The sequence below is a fragment of the Wasmannia auropunctata genome, unplaced genomic scaffold (genome assembly GCF_000956235.1).
Source record: "Wasmannia auropunctata unplaced genomic scaffold, wasmannia.A_1.0 LD335987.1, whole genome shotgun sequence".
Taxonomy (NCBI): domain Eukaryota; kingdom Metazoa; phylum Arthropoda; class Insecta; order Hymenoptera; family Formicidae; genus Wasmannia; species Wasmannia auropunctata.
The window spans coordinates 1,088,460-1,098,457 of record NW_012026903.1 but is presented as its reverse complement, the minus strand read 5'-3'; positions in this window follow the sequence as shown (position 1 = coordinate 1,098,457).

Sequence of the window (9,998 nt, the reverse complement as noted above, 5' to 3'; positions counted from 1 at the left end):
TACAAGCGAGTATGGTGAACGGAAGGCAACACGTTATAAAAAAGATATTTTGCTTCTCAGAACTCGGATGATGGCATATATTAACGGTGCATTCAAGAGGACTATCACAGGAGTGCATTGTTTAGTACGGCACAGCGATCGCGTATATTTATCTACTGTATATACAACAAAATTACCGTCCGCCGTGTACACCGATGCCCGGCGAGAGTGCACGGCGTAATCATCGGGTTAATTAAAATTACAACTATTTCCATTCCCGCGGGATATCAACGCAGCCGCGGCAGTATTACCTGGCAAAAGTGCGGTACGCGCGTTGTTCACTCGCGCGCGAGTAACGTCCGTTAATTATTTGACAAAATGAAAAAAATATATATCCGGCGGTTGGGAAAGAGTGCACTTCACGGGCACGGGGCGGTCGATTACGGCAGTGGCATTTGGATCTCTCCTGGATACATCTACTTCTACGAATATCTTTTTATCTTTTTATCTTCATTTTAGCGGAAAACAAGCGGTATCTTGTTTTTTCTTTCCTCCTCGTTTTCCAATATTTTGTTTCTGCCACAGAAACTTGAAAAGTTATTGTAACCGATGGTACTTCACATCATCAGGACTGATTTTTCAAATGTTAAGTTACGCATTCGCTGTGATAAGAAATGAACGCACACTTTCTCTCTCTCTCTCTCTCTCTCTCTTGAAAACAAGAATGTAAAAAATTTTTATCGCATAACGATGGTATGTTGTGGGAATATAAAAATCTAGAAGATTCAGAAATATATATGTACAGAATCTTTTGATGCGTGAGAATAGGGATTAGGATAAGAATTAGAATACGCGTTATTGTTACAGCAGCAAACGACAGGGCAAGACGTGAAAATTACGGAGGCGCGAAGTGGAAGTGAATATAGATATTATTGCGTGCTCGTACGCACATAGAGGAGTTTAATTGGGTGGAACTCTAAGTGATCTCGAAGTAAGCGCTGGCGCTATCCTCAAACCATCTAGAGTTGTGGAGTATTTTAGTTATATGAATAAATAACTGTAACTCAATATTTAAATAATTTCTTTAATACATATATATATATTTTTTAAATATGTACATATATGTATAACTATAGATAATGTATAGAAAACTAAAGCAAGAAAAAGGATTAGTCGAGTAGAAATATCATACATGGTGTCATCACGTTGCAGTTTGAAATCAAAATGAATAGATATATTGAATGATTATTATCAAGATCTATGAAATTTATAAATAGAAACATTTTTGTGTACTCTGCAAAATCTATATAGTTTGTGTGATCAGTGTCTAATTTTGATCAGGAATTTTTTTTTACTATACATATAATTCTTAAATAAATTATACATACGTGAAACAAAATATAAAATTTTTTACTATAAAATATGAGACGAAGGAAAAAATATTTTTTATCAATCTTATACGATTTGATTCAAAACGAATAATGCGTCTCATTTCTGGAAAAAAGAAACGTTCTGGTTTGCGTTCGATCCTGACGAATTCAGCGGAAAGACGAAGAAAAAGGCTTTTCTCGTCTCGGTCCCAGTATATTCCGTCCTCGCGAACGACGCGAGAGAGCACAACGAGGAAGAGGGACGAGGAGGGGAAGGAAGTGGGAAACAGAGAGAGGGCATGGAAGCGAAGCGGGAATAAAGTGGAGTAGACCGGAATAGAGTACAAGGTGTATGCCTAGAAGGTATAGAGAGAAAATGGTAGCCAATGGCGCTGCCTCGGCGTCGTTGCTACAGTATTGAACGTCTCCTACGCGGGGTCCAGATCTCGTCCTCCCTCTCCCTCTCTCTCTCTCTCTTTCTCTTTCAGTATGTCTCTCTCTCTCTCTCTCTCTCGCACCTTTTTCGCCCCCTCTCTCTCACCCGAGCCACCCGACCTCCGTTTCCTCCTGGTCGTCCTCGTCCTCGTCCTCCACCATCTCCCTCCCTCACCCCTTTATCTTCCCTCTGTCTCTCGTTCCGTGTCCCTCTCTCTTCCTCCCTACCTCTTACCTCCCTCGCTTATCCCTTTCTCTCTCTTTCTCCTTCATCTTTCTCTCGTCTTCTCGTAACCCGACGACGTCCTCCCTCCACGATCTCGTCGTAGGGTGGAGACCCTCCCTGGTACTCCCTACCTCGTACTCCTCCTCTGTGCCGGTGCTTCTCTTCGGCTCTCATCTCACGAGGTGGAGGTGGGAGGAGGAGGAAGAGGAGGAGGAGGAGGAGGAGGAGGTGGTGGAGGCCTCTCGGTAACCTCTCTCCATCAGAGACGATCCGTGAGTCTGCTGCCGAGATCCGGAGTGGTGTGAGGTGGCCGTCTCTATATCCTCTCATTAATATCCGACCTTAGGAGGTCCGAGGCGGCCCGTATGGCCGTGGCGCAGTCTCTCTGTCGGTCCAGACCTTCAGCGACAGTCGCCTCGGAAAGGTGCGCGACTGCTGCTGTCGCGAGAAATACTCGTTAAATCCACCGAGGCAATAATTGAAGCATCCCTCTTCAAAGAACACGTTTCGTATTATTTCTAATAATTTATTTTTCAAGCGGGGGAGAAAACTTATTATTGTCGCAATAATTTAGATTAATACGCATTTGTATTATACTTATTAAAATCGAAACATTATCATACATACATTTGAGTATAATACAATACTCGTAGTAAGACACACATTAACATCTCGCAAGTCTACAATAATAATATAATCATAACACATATGTAAATTTACTTATTGAGGAGATATTGCACAATATAATCTCTGTGAGATTCTATCAATATCTAATGGATCTAGCGATTATTCCTTTGTTTTTAATTTGTATAAGGCACTAATTAACAAAGAAGGTAATTTACAGTTCTCGACTATTATTTGATAATACAAATCTCGCTTCTTTGCGAAACGGAGTCTCGCGCGTGGAACTTCTCCTAATTATTGCCGTGGCAAGATATATCGATTTAATAGCGAACGACGGCGAATTGCGGCGCGACCGACGATCGGAGCCGCGGATCGATGCGAGTCGGAGAATAATTGCGGAAGAGCGAGATGTATGGCAGGTAGGGGGAGGGAGAAAAATGAAGGAAGACAGAGCGGTCAGAGGGGCAAGACGGTGTACTTAATTGAATATTCAGGGATATACGATTGATGCGCGGTGTCAGTAGCCGTGGCGTAGAGCGGCGTAATCGACGTATTACACCGGGCCTTTACGAGCAATTATGCTAAAACCAAAACGCATTTGAAGTGCACCCGGTGCTCCCCTGACCGGCACGTATAGTTAAATGTATACCTATTACCATTAATATGTGTGTGTGTGTGTGTGTGTGTTTTGTATAAGTTTCAACGAATTTCTTGTCAACGATAAAGACAGAAAGGAAGAAAGAGAGAGAGAGAGAGAGAGAGAGAGAGGGAAAAAAAATTCGACATTTTGCGTTTGCAGCAAAAGTAGTGGACTAAATTGCGGGGTCTCGATTAAGCGATCACGCATCTCTGACGAGACATCGCGGGAAAGAACGACATCCCGGGTCAAGTCAGAGGCAACGGCGGCGGCAGCGACGGAAGCGGAGGGTGGGGGAGTCTTCTTTTTTGCGCGGAATAAAACTCAGGGGAGAGCGACGCGTGTAGGAGCGGACGGGGACCTCGACGCGCGCGGTCTGCAGCTGCTGGATCTTATGCTAATCCCACCCCCGGAGGCTAACCCCGGCGTGCGCATCCCATGAAAAAGTTGCTCGTTACACGCTCGCCCATAAATCTCCCTCCTAAGCTTAATCTGTCCGCCGCCGCCGCCGCCGCTGCTCCCCCCGCCAACCCGCGTCGCGGAAAACTCCTGCGAACCCAGGCGGCAGGTGTATACGTCTCGGCGCGCCCGCGGATTTTCATAATTTTTTATCCTTCGGCGAGAATTTAAATCCCGACCGGGGTTGGCCGGCCGGACGTCCGCCCCGAGAATGCAGCTTCTCGCTCTTCTCGAGAAACAGCCGCGGCTGCGAAATCGCGGCGTGCGAGGGAGCGACTATGTCGCGACAAGGGGGTGGGAACTTAACGACAGTTTAGAGGGATGACGATACGTGACGATTGTTTCAAGATTGAAGTTTGATTTTTTTTTCTTGAAGAAAAATTAATTTCAAATCCGATTATGTCGATTTCAACTTGTATAATCCTTGCCTTAAGTATATGCAAATATCTTATATGCACGATAAAAAAATACTCAATACTTATATATCTATCCTATATAAAATAATTATAAAATATATATACGTGTATATAATTTTCATGTCCATATATAATATATTACCAGCATATATATGTATATCTATATATATATAAATATTGTGTGTTTTCTTACCATAGATTTAAATTTTTAATGCCAGTGTTCTAACAATAAGACCATTTAATGGCACATAAGCCAGGAGTTTCGGAAGAATATATGGAGCTACATGTTACGCTCACGAGGAAGATATGCGTATGTACATATACCGGCACATACTAGGATCCCCTCGGCAGAGGGATACGCTCTCGCGATCTCCGAAGCGATCTTCGTGCCGTTCGCGAGTGGATTGGACACGCATAATGAGAGCTTCGCCCCCGAAAGGTTCGTGCCGCTGTCGAGCCGGGTATACCCCGAGATACGAGTAGGAGGGCAAAGAAAGAATTATAAGAGGTGGGCAGAATGCAACGTATAGCGTGAGAACTCCCGGCGAGCCGGCTCTCTCGCTCGTTCTCTCTCTTTCTCTCTCTCTCTCTCTCTCTCTTTCTCCTTTCCCTGCCTCCCTCTGCTCCCGGGTTTCCGAGATGCTCGCGTGAAATCCCAAATGTAGATATCTGCTCCGTGAGGGGCGTTCGGAAAAAGGGCTCGTCCGCTCCGCTAGGAAGGATGCGTCGAACGCGGAGAGCCACCCGCCCGCCTCTCTCGTCAACCCCCTTTCCCCTCCCCTCCCCCCTCGTCATTCTGCACGCCACCGAGGGATACACGTCGTCGGCCGACGAAGTCGGTCTACGAGCACATTTCTCGAGCGTTGTGCCAAAAAATCTCTGGTTCCTGTCAGACGATCGGTCCCTCCGAGACGTCTCCGCCACGCTCGCATACACACGTGCGCGTATGGGTACACCGGGAACTTTCGTAGGTGGAACGCCTGAATGGAGCGTGACACTTAAATTGCGAAGTAGCTTAATGAAAATTAAGGATAAATCGAATTTCAAACTATACGCCATAAAATTATTGGAAGACATTTTATTCCTCATCAGATTTTATATATGAAATTTACTTTAATGAATAAATTCATTTCCAAAAGTTTCTAGATTTTAATCGAATATTAACAGACACTTCATGTTCATATCTTGTGGAAGTTTATATACGGACGTCCATATGAACGTTGACTGTCAATGTAATTATATAAACTGATACAGTATATTTATAACGACTGTATAATTATATCAGTAAAAATTTTAAATTGTATAGTTAATGTTAGAAATCAGATGCGTGAGAAAATAAGTATCGGATTAAAGTTCTGAATTATCCTTTTCCAGGATTGATGTTATATATTCGTTTTAAAATAGTGGAGAATCTGACAATTGATATTGAGAATCAAATATTGGTGTTCGCCGCATGTCGGCATTAACCACACGTCCGCGAAAATACTAACTTCCACTTAATCCATGACATTTCGCCACTAAAAATCCACCGCAAACTCGCCGAGGGACTCGCCGAGTTGAGGGAAACGTGCTCGATTTCTGAGACAGCCGGTACATACCTCGTATATGTACATATTATTTACGTACGTATGTGTGGTCGTCGAGCTCGTGAGTTTCCAGGACGGCGTATATACAATGCGGATAGAGCGTGTGAGAAGTCTATGGGCGTGGGGGCCATTATGGAGATGGATCTTCCTTCGAATAAAGCTCGCAGGACGGGCACGACGGGGACGAGGGAAGGAGTGACGGGGAGGAAGAGAGGAATAGGAGGAGGAGGAGGAGGGAGGGGGAGGAACGGGAAGGGTAGTTTGAAGAGCCGCCACCGGGCTGCGGAAGGAAAGGGGACGGTGAGGGGTGGTAGGAAAGAAGACGAAGGAAGAGCGACGGAGAGAAAGGAGGAGGGTGGAGGGAACGGGCGCGGAGGTGGTAGTGGCGCTGGCGTGGGGTCCCAGTGGGTAGTTCGTGGTAATATATCACCCTCTTGTCGTCCGTGAGACGCGAGTAAGCCTGTCGGCCAGTACCCACCCCCTCCGCGTCCCCCGACTACGAGCAGCTCCTCCAAGGCGGAGCGGAGGTGCGAGAGGGAATCGATACTCTAGGTACGACGGACATTGCGCCGAGGAGCAGTCCGGATGTGCTCCCTCAGTTTTCGTCCGGCAAAGATCAAGATCGATATCCCCGAGGGTCCCTCTCTCCCCGGTCTTGGGAGTACCGGTCGCGGCAACGATCGATTCCGACTGATTTTTACTTCTGTTTAGCCGATTAAGTCCGAAACCCGAAGCTGACTTCCGAAGCTGACGTCTCGAGAAGTTGTAATTCCGCCTTCAGCCGTAAAATCTTAGTGGCGATGTTAGTTTTTTCTTAGCTCTCGGGAAATACGAACTCAATATTTTAATTATAGACATTTGAAGCTGAAACTTCTTTTTTCGAAGCACGGTTGATTCGTATTTTATTGAATCTTCTGCATCTTCGATTATAATATTGATAAAAAAAATCTTAAATTCGTTACTCTTTATTTACTATTTTATAAACTCTATGCATGACAAGGAAAAGATTTTGTAAAATGTACTTATAAAATAAATAAGATGCACGCGCGATAGTCAGTAATTATCGGTTGAATTTTTTAATAATTATTTTGACAACGCCGCTTGTCGATTACAGCAGCAAGAAAATTCTCGAAAAATCACCTTATTAATCCTTAGCAATGCGCCAAGCTGTGCAACCTCTGTACCCTCTCTCTCTCTCTCTCTCTCATCCCCGTGGAACGTAACAGGAAATCCCCCGCGCCGCCCGAGAGAGTGGCCTGATACTTTCACGAGCAACAACGCGGCGGCGGCGGCAGCGAGCGCGGTTTAATCAAGGAAAGGAGACGGAGGTGGATGTGGGGGTGGTAGATGGAGACGATGGCGGATGGAGGGACAAAGCACGAGGGGTTCCCGAAGGAGAGGCGTGTGGAAGGGGGTGAGGGAGGTGGTCTAGGAGGAAAAGGAAGAAGAGGAGAAGAAAGAGGGGGAGGAAGTGAGGAGAGTGGCGGGACGCGGGCGGGGGTGGAGGTTGTGGAACCGTGGATCGATGTGTCGCCCGCGTGTCCAGCGGGTCGCGAGCGCTTGCGCCTTGACGTCCTCACGTTCCCTCTCTCTTTCTCACTTTCTCTCCTATCTCTCTTTCCTCTTTGCGTCTACCCGGGGCCCCCTGATTCGCCGAGAGCGCGGTGACAACTCCTCTCCGAGTTTGTCACTCGACGACGCCCGAGTTCCCCGCGCGTCGTCCCTCACCCGGTCACCCCGTCCAACGTCCTCGTGCCCTCCCCCGAGCGCGCGGACACGCTGGTTGTCCCTTTCCCTACGGCGTTTGACGTCGCTGACGGGACCAGACCCAGGCGTTGGTCGTCGCCGGGGACTTTTCCCTCCGCGGCAGTGCTTGCGACACAAACACCGTCACCGCCCTTCATGGGCTCTTGCTGGCTATGAGATGCCTGTTTCTCCTTTCTCTGTCGCTTCATTTAAGTCGAATTTAAGAGTGGGAAAGTAAAGTAATAACAATATGATATGATATACGCATAGATCGAGCATAAGTCGAATTAAATCGGACGCTAAATAATTCAAGACTTAAGGAAAGAGAGAAAGCTCCCTTATTTGGCATCTTAGGACTAATTCTTCCTAAGCGCAAGAGCGGTATAATCGGTTCAGTGCAAAGCTAGTATTAGTTTCTACAATGTGTATACGTTTCCGTATTTTAACGTATTTTAATACATATACATTTAAATGTATATTTCTGTATATTTTCTAACTGTTTAAATGTTTCTCGTATATTATACGATAAAATTATAAATTACGGAATTCTATTTTGAATTCTGACACAAATTATAGAGTGCTTAAAATGAGCTTTTATCAAAACGAGAGCATATATAAATATTCTTTGTGTAGGTACGTCTGATGTGTATAAATACATTAATTTTCATATTTTTCAGATATAGGATAAAACAAAAAGAAAGACATTACGTGTTTAATTTAAATAATTTCTATATGGGGAGCCTAGTTTAAATTTCCTATCCTATGAAAAAAATTGTACTTTTTTTAAATGTATTAAAAATTTAAAAGAGTGCGTTAATTTTTTACTCAAATAGGTACATTGTGATTGTTGTATACCACAGTATTATTTAATGTAACGTTCCACAAGTGGCGTAATAACGTATAAATCATTAGGAAAAGATTCTATCCGAACGAAAATTAAATAATTATCCCGCTCAAATTGAGAAATAACAGCTTTTGCCAAGCTGATTACGGATATTTAAGATAATGTCGCCTTTTTTACTATATGTATACGTAACAGCGCGACGATAGGTCACGCAAAGTGTCACCTGTTTCCTCCTCCCCGGCGAATCAGCTCGCGACGCGCGTTAGGCACTTCCCCCGAATTAAGAGCGGAGACACGTGTATTGGATTTCCTCGCCATATTGCGCTTCCGTCCTCCACGACTCAGAATGTCGCTGTCCTCTGTCCCCACCACAGAGCGACACAGGCGACAGTGGGGATTGGCTGGCCGTGGGGACAAGGGCGTGGTACACCTCCATCGCGTCTTTCGATTGTACGGCTCGGGACCATCCGGATTGCAGTTCCCACGTGTTTGTCGCCGTTTTCTTCGCGTACCGCGTCGCAAAACAACCCTCTGACGTGCCACACGTAGTGATCGCGCCACTCGCTTTACATATCGAAAAGTGCCGATGAGCGCCGCAGCAAACTTGAGAGTGCGTTCAGCCTCGCGGATCGCATTTCTTAAAATTTGATTATACATTACAATCGAAATATATTCTTTCAATTAAAAATTATTCTTTCTTTATTAAAAATAAATAAAAAAAAACTGTACATATATAATAAATTTTATTTTTACTTTTCATAACACTTATCATGACAGTATCTGATGTGGAACAGAAAAAGCGCAAACGCGCTGCTTTGGCATTTTTTCTACTGATTTTCATGATTATCTTCGACGTTTTTAAACGGTTTTAATGCTTCGTTATCATGAATTACGTGTGTGACACACACTGATTGACGTCACACATATCTCTACATATATTATGTAAATATATGCTCAGTTGCCTGTTTATATTTACGTGTGCTATTAATAGGTAATAAAGTCCGTTATAAGATTGATTTTTTGACCGCATGTCAGCGTTAATCGTGAATCGCGAATCAACCCGCGCGAATGTCTTCATATAGAAGAGACATCTTATCTTTATTTTATTCATATATTTGCTCGTCGCGTTTATATATGTATACATACATATGTATAACGATGTATCTCCGTAAACAGTCTTTGTGATAATACTGTGCAAATTTGAAGAAAGGTTTGACACGTGGTGTCGCCTCGTTGGAGTATTTGCTCGAGAGCACTTATAACAACTAAATCCACGCCTCTCTCGTCGCTGTCACGATCAAAGACGTGAAAATCCTTTCGACGTTCTAGCGCTCCACTTGGAGCCGTTCCACGGTAAATATATATACAATAACCATTTTTCGAGACTAAAGTAGCCGGCTTTACCGGCTCCTAACACGCCATTATGCAAGCGCATAAAGGAAGTCGAGTTTACGACAGGTTGAAACTCGAATTAGGTCGAACATCAGGCGCGCTACCACGCGTCCCGGAGGCTTACGCGTTACGCGAGCTTAGAAATGGGAATGTTCATTATGCGACTTTCCTAAGTAAAAATTAAATTAATTAGCCAGTCCGTGGGTTCCAATGCAAAACGCGAAAGGGACGATCGGATTGAAAATTTTTCATCCGTCCTTTGAGCGTGGCGCGAAGTTAAAGAT